This window comes from Grammomys surdaster, unplaced genomic scaffold (assembly GCF_004785775.1).
Source record: "Grammomys surdaster isolate TR1022 unplaced genomic scaffold, NIH_TR_1.0 129, whole genome shotgun sequence".
Taxonomy (NCBI): domain Eukaryota; kingdom Metazoa; phylum Chordata; class Mammalia; order Rodentia; family Muridae; genus Grammomys; species Grammomys surdaster.
Window position 1 is genome coordinate 3,297,982 of NW_021604587.1, and position 9,868 is coordinate 3,307,849.

At 43.2% G+C, this 9,868-nt stretch overlaps 1 pseudogene; it reads left to right on the forward strand.

The window, feature by feature from the left end:
• The first annotated feature begins 8,491 nt into the window (after positions 1 to 8,491).
• Positions 8,492 to 8,610, forward strand: LOC114612321 (annotated as a pseudogene).
• Positions 8,611 to 9,868: the final 1,258 nt, after the last annotated feature.

Consider the following 9,868-nt stretch of genomic DNA (forward strand, 5'->3'; position numbering starts at 1 on the left):
TCTTCTCCTTAGAGAGGGGGAGCCCCCTCCTTTGGGTAATTTTCTGTTACCATAACAAACATCCAAGATAACAAGTTTTAGAAAGTCTTGGCTCACAGTTCTGGCGGCTTCAGTCCATTATCAGGTGGCCTGTGGCTGTCACCCTGTGGTAAAGCAGCTGGCAGAGCTGCCTGAGGACCTGACAGAGCAAAACCATAGACCTTACTGTGGAGAACATAAAGAGGAGGGGACCACTGTCCCTAACCTCTTCACGGACGCACCCCCAGTAACCTAAGGACCTCTCAGTAGGCCCCGCTTCCTAAAGATCCCATTGCCTCGAACATATCACCCTGTGGGGACAAACCTTAACTTGAGGTCCTTGGGACACTCAAGATCCATACCACAAAACCATTTAATCTCTAGGCCAAAGGTTAAAGAGGAAACATAATATTCAGAGAAAAACTAAGTGACTACTGCCAGAGTTAAGATCCTCTGTGTCTGGGTTGTACAATGACAGCCAGTAGTCCTAGATGGCTTTAGTCTCTTGAACTCTTACATATCCAGATAGAAATATATGGTAAGTAGAGAATATATATATATATATATATATATATATATATTGAAGTTGAAAAACCAAATCAAACCACGAATTACCTCAATAATACATGTTCATATTTATCAAGTTGAAATACCTTGAAATTTAGCATTAAATATCTTATCAAAATTAACTGTGTTTAACTTTTTAACCTATGCTTTAACAAAAAGTGTAAATTTGCATATGTCCTTCATACTGTACTTCTATTGGATAGTGTCACTGCTGTTCTGTAATTATCCTCAAAGCTTTTCTGTACCTCAGATTCCTTTGGCTGGGCTGGGTTACTTGCTACATTGTAAATAGGAGTGTACACACGCGCGCACACACACACACACACACCTCTATGCTATTTTCTGAGCATGCACACATGTGCAGAAATACCTTCAAAAACACCTACTTAATGCTATTTCCTGAATATACATACGCCATACCCATGTACACCCAATGACCTATTCTGAACATGTTCTGTACATATGGCACACACAGACAGGTGCTATCCAGCCCCTAACACCTTGCCCTCTGCTGCCACCTCCTGTTACCATCGATTCATCCTTTAAGACCCTTTATTAAGTGATGAACAGGACCGATGTTGAACTTGTAGTCTGATGTCATTGTTCTGTAGCTAGAAGACATGAGACCTGAGCGATGCCAGGGGCTGGTTGGCAGCAAAGCCCAGATGTCCTTTGTAAAATCAGTCACCTTGGTCCCCACTCTTGTCTCCTACAGGGCCCTGCCGCTGCTCTCATCTGTTCCTCCCTAATCACATCCTCCCCTCCTCACTTGTGAACCTCCGCTGCCCTGCGTTCTCAGAGCTTAGTCTGCATACCTGTCTCAGTATGTATTACTCACATGATGGTTATTACTTCTTTGAAGTTTGTCTCACCCACGTGATTCCTCTGACAACCATGATGGAGTCTACCCTTGCTTAAATTTCAGGGAGTCACACTCTAAAGTTTCTGCCATTGTTTGATTAAGTAAAATACTCTAAAACATGCTACATACTCGAATGTTCTCTTTATTTTGTTTTGTCTGTTGAGATAGAGTCTCACAAGACTGCCCTGGCTGACCTGAACTTCCCATTTATCTCAAACTTATAGATTGTGTGTGTGTGTGTGTATACTACCATGCTTGGATTTCTCCGTACTGTGACATTTTAATTTTTTAAATATTTGCTTGTTGGTTGGTTGTGTTTACATACACAAGTAGAGGCATGTGTGTAGGGCCGTAGAACTGTGGGACCAGGAGGAGCTGGTCTGGAGCAGGAGTACAGTCAAGCCATGTCCAATCCTAGAAATTTTGTCTCAAGAATGGTAGGAATGGGACCACTCCTTCCCCTGTCCCAGGCCTGCATGTCCTTCAACCCCAGCCTTTGCTCACACCAGAAGAGGTTCCATGCAATAGTAGCAACCTCTTATAAGGTCATGTCCAGCAGCACCTGGAATTCCTTATGCAAATGAAGCATCCCCTGCACCCTGGCCCTGGCTTCCGGAAGCCCCCCCACCCAATCCCTTTGTTCTCCCCAAATTAAAGGAATTGTCTCACTGAAGCCTGTCACCCCCCACTGCCTGAGGTCTCATCACCCCTGGCCTTTTCAGACTCTCTTCCTCTCAGGCCACCAGTTCTGATCTCAGCAATCATGCCATTATGGGTGAGGGAACAGAGCAGGACAACACAAGTGTGGTCTGAGGATAACTCTCCTTCCACCAAGTAGGCCCATGGCTTTGTAACAAGTGACTTTACCCATTCAGCCATTTTTTCTGGCTTTGTACACATCTATTAAAACTAGACTATAAAACTGGCTATTAAATTTGGGATTGGGTTAACTGCCCACAGACGGGGCATAAAAATAAAGCCACATCAAGCATGCATGTTATAAAAAAAAAAATCCCAGTAGCTTCTCCTCCAAAGGCCTTTCCTCGGGGGCTTCCTCTTCCTCTTCATACTGTCAGCTTGACCTTGTCACCTTCTCTAGAAGAAAGTAGCCGAGGAAGGAAAGGAGGAAATGCACATTTCCTTTTCAATGTTTCAGTGGGAACAAAGATAATAGTTCTGGATAATTCTGAAAAGGAACATTCCTGGCAACTTTAGAAAACTATGTATCTCTTATCTATTGTCTGAAGTAGATACAATCTAACAGAATAAAGAAACCTGGTGACCCATTCCAAAGGGTCATTTGCTGTTCATTTCTGTGTTTGACCTAACATCCTTGTGACTAGCAGGTAAAATCTTTTTGAAATAAAGAAGCAGATGCCTAGCTTGTACAGACCAGGAGGCTTACAAATGCTGTCAGATAACATCTGGGGCCTATAAACAGATTCTCCCTCTTTTCTGTTGCTATAACCCTTCAATTCCTACCAGCTTTTAAAGACTCACTGTGTAGCCCTGGCTCACCTGGAGCTCAGAGATGCCTGCCTCTGCCTCCTGAGTGTTGAGATTAAAGGTGTGAACCACCACATCTAGTTCCACCAACAGTTTTTTTTTTTTTTAGATTTGTGTATTTTTATTTTATATAATGAGTGTTTCTCCTGGATGTATATCAGTGTGCCGTATGTAGGCAGTGCCTAAGGATGCCAGAAAAGGGTGTCAGATCCTTTGCAACTGGAGTTAAAGATGGTTGCCAATTGCCATGTGGATGCTAAAAATCCAACCCAGAGCCTCTGTAAGAGTACTAAGTACTCTTGATCTCTGAGCAATCTCTGCAGCCCCTCTACTGATATATTTTTAATATATCTTGATTTATGATTTTTTTTGCTCTGTTACTATAAAATCTTTATAAAACTCCTTCCACGTTGGAACATGACATTTGGGCTTACTTAAATCCGCATTCCTGGAACACAGCCATTCATGTTGAGTCTTGAATAAACTATCTCTTATTTTCTTTGAGAACTGCATCTTATATCAACATATTCAAGAATGATCAGTTTGTTTGTTTGTTTGTTTTTGACAGAGTCTCACTCACTATGTAGCTCTGGATATCTTGGAACTGTTGATGTAGACCAGTTTGGCCTTGAATTCTCAGAAATCCACCTGCCTCTGCTTCCCAAGTACTGGAATTAAAAGTATGTGTCAGTACACCTGACTCATTTCTAGTTCCATCTTTATAAGAAATGGGATAAGAAATGTGTTTGTTTGCTCAGTTTAACCAGTACCTGTTTTCTCTGTTCAGACTCTGTTGGACACTACAAGAACACAGATGGAGTCCTGTTTTAGATGTGGGCCATTCCCCAGGGAAGCAAAAGATGGGTGCTCTTTTGGCTGGGGTGTGGTGGGGAAAGGTATTTTCAAGTAGTCAGAATAGGTTGGCTAAGAGCGGGTGTGGATGGAAAGAGAAACAAAAGTACTATCTGCTCTAGTCAGCACAGGAACATGGGGATTATCATGGAAAGACAAGCCAGGTGAGGACTGGGCAAATGACTGCACACCAACAGCAGCCACTGACAATCTGAGTATGGGCAGGGCACGAGAGGCAGAAGAAATGCTTAGGTCAGGCAACAGGGGAGCCTATGGACTCACCCTAGAGAATGGAAGCTATACCCAACTGTTCAGACCCTAGGAGAAGGTGACAGATATGGTTATCAGGAAGAAAGGAGGAGGGGTGAGGCAGGGGGATGATTATTACATTTGGACAAAGTTGAATCCAATTTGAAAAACCCAACATTGGTTGATAAATTACCAGAAATAAACGGGGTAATTCTACGTCAGAATAAAAAATTCTCTACCCTAAAATGCATATTCTCAAATAGATAATGAAGGGAGAAAAGGGAAACATCCAACCCTTCCTAGTTCATAAGGCCTGGGATCTGGATGCCTGTATGAGATACAGGCACTCTGACCTACTGACCTACTAGCCTCATTAAGTCTGGAGTGACTGGTGTCAGTGTGTGCAACCACTTCATTTTTGAATGAGCTGACTGTGGTTCCATGGTAGATCTAGACTGAGGCACCCAATAGATGGCTATGGACTCATAGAGATAGTAGATAACGCTGTATCCAGAGAATGGAACATCAACAATGAGAAAGCTAGAGATCTAGAGAATCCGCGCTACTCTTTGGCCTTCTGGGTGCTACTCTTAATAAGACTATGATAAACCGACACTATTCAGAAGTGTACAGAAACCAAAGATGTGGCCATATTTAGAGAAACAGGTTTGATGGCTACTGGAATGGCTTGTTTCAAAAAAAGGAAAAAAAGAAAAAAATTCCTTTCTCATTGAAATGGAATTATTCTTGGTCTGTAACACAAAGAGGCTGGCCTGGGACCAAGAGATGGGAATTGGAAGAGGGCAACTTGAGACTCGAGGTGAGGAATCCTGCGCCAGCACTTAAGGTAGAAGAGATTTCTTTCTCATCAAAGATGAAAGTACAGCCTGGACCTCAGCCCCAAAGGATGCTACAGGCAGACTGAAGGGAATGAGGAGGACACAACAATGGTCAAATGTCCTGTCACTCTCATGACCCCACAGGAGAAAACAGATTGGAGCAATGGACAGAAGGTGACAAGACATTTTCAGAGAGCAGGCAGGCAGAACCATGACACAGGTGTAAGCATGGAACCACGACACAGGTGTAAGCATGAGGAAATCAACTGGTTGAAATTATCTAGCTTTATAGCAGGTGTTAGTCAATGGTAACGTACAACTAACGTTGAGTGACAAACAGGGACTCTGTCAGGAACAGGAATAGGGGTCATTTACATAATATTTTAATCAAGAAGCTGCTTTAATTATGCCTGTGTCCTTAGAAGAAGAGCGAAGTGGAATTTAAAAGCAACACACTAGCTTATTTGGCAGAGGTGAGTTGAAGCCGAGAGAACATTCAGACTGGTGCTGAGAGAGTAAGTGATCTATCTGACTGTTCAAGTAATTAATGCCTCAGATCCCCCTGCACTGTTCTGGGACAAGATGAAAGGAGTCCCGAAGGCAAAGCTCTACCCATTGGAGGCTCCGTCCTGTGAAGATGTCTAACTTGAAAGGGGTCTCTGATCCTCCACAGCAACTTGTCCAGGGAAGTGTGTCCTCCAGATTAGCACACAGGTTGGCAGCAAAACTTGCCAGCACTGCCAACATGGTTTGGGGGCATGGGTGTTGTGAAATCTGCTCCCTGGATTCAGAGAGAAACTGAGGCCAGACAATGTATGGTGGCATTGGAGTCCATGAAGGTGCCTCTGAGAAGACACTGAAGGAAGCTGAAGCCTATGGTGCAATGGCGACCACAGGATGTTAGAGATGCCAGGACCCTGGGATGTCTACTGAGGAAGTCTGCAGGCATGGAGTGGAGCTGGCTTAAGAGGGAGACTGTGTGTTGCAGGTGGCAGGAGTGGAGCTGGCCAAAGCTTTGAAGGCCTGTTTACTGCACTCTGCTGTAGATGCTGGACTCTGAGCTCCAGGATTTGAAGTCTTCCCTGCTGAATTTTGATCTTGATTTGGTCTGGTCTTTTTTGTGCTGGGATTCTTCCCTTTTGAAATAATGTTTCCGATAGAGCAGGTCACAGGCGGCAGCTCTGTACCCAACCCCAGAAAACCAAGAGAAAAAGGGACTCCCAGAAGCTTTAACTCAGGCAGCATCCCAGGTAAAAATGAATCACCCATGATGTCTGCTGTTAGAAATTCTAATCCAGATGCTGGTCTCCGAATTTATACTACTCAGACCTTTGAAGGGCCACTGACAAGAACATCAAACAGCTAGAGATTGACATCACTAATCTGAAGAAATCCCTCCATAGCTAACTCCGTCTGAAGTTAGATTTCGCCGTCTGAAGAGACCTCCTAAAATCATAAAGATCCTTATTGAACTTGATTTACTCTAGTACAATAGAAAAGACTGTATACAGCTCTTGACTGTGTACAACCCTCAAAGAAGAAGGTTGCCTTTACATAGACAAGACAAGGAGGGTTAAAGAGAGCATGAAATAGGTAGTGAAGCCTAAGAAAAATCAGAGAGAGAAAGAGACAGATGAATGCTGGTACAAGAATTGATTTGCAGCCTCTCCAAGGTTGTCAACCCTATTTCCTTCCATCTTGGGACCATTATTTGGGTTCTTTTTGCTTTTTTTCTGCTGGTCCCTGGCTCTCAAATAGGTGGACTAACTTTGTGATACAACAGATAAATAATTTGGTAGCAAAACCTACTCAGATGCATTATCATAAGTTAGCTATGGAGGACCATGAGACTCAAGATGAGGTTGTTACTTTATACAGGGTGTTTCCAAAACCCATCTCCACCCAACCTAAAAGGGGGGACTTCTGCTCCTAGACCAAGCAGAGAGGGGCCACCCAGAACCCCCTCTGACAGGCGATCTGAATTCTTGCTTAGGCTGCGAGGCTAAGCACTGCAAGGGAAAATCAATAAAAGATAAAAATATCTATCTGGGTTCCCTGAGGGACAAGCCTGACTGCATAGGGGTTGATGTCAAAAGTATCCCCTCTCCAGGAAAAAGACATCGGGACGGGTATGGCCCTCATGCCTCACTGGACAATGACGGGGGACTGGAGCCATTACAAGGTCCCCTTCAAATACTGGAGGTCAGGCCTCTATCCCCGCCTTCGCAAGTTTAGAATTGCCACAGCCCTTCTATACTTAGAGAAGGGAGGAGATGTCAGGGGCAGCCCTGCTTACACACTGTAGGCCTAAAATCAGCAATAGGCCTGTCATACATGTATACAAACACCAAGTCTTGGGTCTCAGTGGAAAAACATTAAAACAGATGGCTATAAGCTAATGTCAACAGGCAGCTTTTGTGGAAATTTATAAGCCTGAGTAGTCATAGATCTTGTAAATAGGTAGCCTAGGCAGACAATACCAACTTAGATAAGGACAAGCGAGTCATAGGCAGAGTCATAGTGACTTGTCCCCTGAACCTTCACCCAGCTGATACCCGGTTCTGAAGATATCTGTATTCCCCCTGAACACCCACACTCCAGTGTCATTCCCTTCCCCACATCCTGCCTTTCTGTGTTTATAACCCCTGTGTGAATTAATTATGATTTGAGAAAAAATTTAAAAAAAAGAAAAAAATTATAATAAATAAATAAATAAATAAATAAAAAGAAATAATGTTTCCTCCCTGTTCTGTCATTTGTTAGACATATGTAATTTGCTTTTTATTCTATAGAAGCTCATGGGTAAGAGATGTTGGACTTTTAAAGTTTTGGACCTGTTGAAGACTAGGGACTTTTAAAGTAGGATCAAATACATTTTCTAGTATAATACAGTCACAAGTCTATGGAGACAGGGGTGGAAGATTATGGCTTTAAAATGATGTGTTTGAATATCAAGTTGACAAGTTTTAAGGTTGTGATAGCTAGTGTTGACTGTCAACTTGACAAAGTCTAGAATCTTCTGAGGGATGGGGATTCCCAGTATGTCTGTGGAGGAATATCTTGATTACACTGATGGAGGTAAAAAGATCCACCCACTGTGTATGTTCCCATTTTTTAAGCTGGGATCCTGGACTATAGTGGAGAAAGGTAGCGAGACAGTAGCATTCACTCTTTCACTCTGGTTTTTGATGGTGGTTGTACTATGACAAACTACGTCAAGTTCTGCTGCCCCGACTTCCCTCCATGATGGACCATGTTCCTCAGCTATGAGACATAATAAGCCCTCTCTCTATGAAGATGCTTTTTTGATATGGCATTTTTATCACAGCAATAGGAAAAGAAGACAGACTCTAACCCCATAGCATTAGACTCTGTAGTAGGAAGAGTGAAATCTTATTCCATACTCTACAAAGACACTCCTCCTTGGTTCCTGGAAGCTACATCCTGCTTATTTTCCTCAGAGTCCTTGAGAGCAGAGCGGGTCTAATTCCTCTGACTCAATGTAAAGAAATGGGTGATTATTCTGCCTGAGATTTCATTAGTTCTTTACAATTTTCTCTCTTGTTTCACCCTTACTAATATAAAATTTCCCTTTCAGTTGTAACACTAACTTAAAAAACAAAACACCCCATGGTGAACTGGTGTGCAAGGGTTACAAACAACAGCCTCCATGGGTGTATACACAGCCTGTTTTCCCAAGGGACCTTTGAGACAATTTTCTGCCAGCTATTCATGTCTCTAATCTCAGGACTGCCCCAACTCTAGGCTCCAGACAGGTATGCATGCCTTTGAGAAGCCCCAAGGCACAGTAGCCAGGGTTCACAACAACCAGGTCATCATGTCTATCTGTACCAAGCTGCACAATAAAGAACGTATGATTAAACCCCCTCCCCCAACCAAGTTCTATTTCCCTAGCTGCTGGGCTTCACTAAGTCTAACGCAGATGAATTTGAAGATAGGGCAGCTGAGAAGTGGTTTGTTCCATCAAGATATGAAGTCAAAGATGTTCTCAATTATGGTCCTCTGGACAAGTGATGGGCTCTGCATTCCCAGGGGCTCCTACTATGCTTTCCTATACTCTACCAAATTATGTTCAGTAATAAATCTCACATTTCCAGCTTGGAAAAAAACATCAGTCATACCTCTGTGTAATGTACTCCAGATCCCTGCACCCTTTCATGTTTGTCCCATCTGTGGACAAAGTAAATGGTTCTAACAATCTGCCCCATAGCTTTGGCTAAAAGCAATGAAGAGTTAAACCTTCCCAGCTACAAAACAGAAAGACAAAAGGAAAAGGAAGTCATCTAAAAATATCTCAATTCTTCTTCAGGGGAAAGGTTAGTTTATAAGCCATGTCTAAGAAGGACATAATTCTTCTCCAAAAACACATGTTCTGTACTGTCAGCGTCTTCAAAAAGTGTCCAAAACAAAACCGAACATAAAAGGTTGTTAAGTAGAGCGGCTGTTTTTCTCTGGAACTCGTTGTTATTCCTCAAGGATTTATTCATCCTGATTATCCATTGTTGTGTAATAAGACCACAAGACTCGGTGGCTTAAAACAATACTCATTTTCTTATTGCCATGGTTTCTGGGGGTCTGGAATTCCAGAAGAATTTGGCAGAGCAGTTCTGGCTGAGAGTATTGGGTGAGGCTGTGGCCAGATGGTAGCTGGAGCTGGGACCCTGGGATGCTGGGATGCTGGGACGTGGGGCTGGGGGTGAGAGGAGGCGAGGCCTGGCAGCTGGTAAGCAGTAGGTCACTTGTCCACGTAGCTCAGGACTTTGTCATTGGCCTCTCTGGCTAATTTAGGCTTCCTCATAACACGGGAGCCTTGGAACAACCTAACTGCTTAGAGGATGTAGTTGACAGATGCAGGAAGAGTCAACCAGAAAGCGGAATGGACATTGTCTAATCCTTTCCTTCTCAATTTATCCTCAGAAGAAATGTAGCAAAATTTCTCTTCCATTCTAGCAGA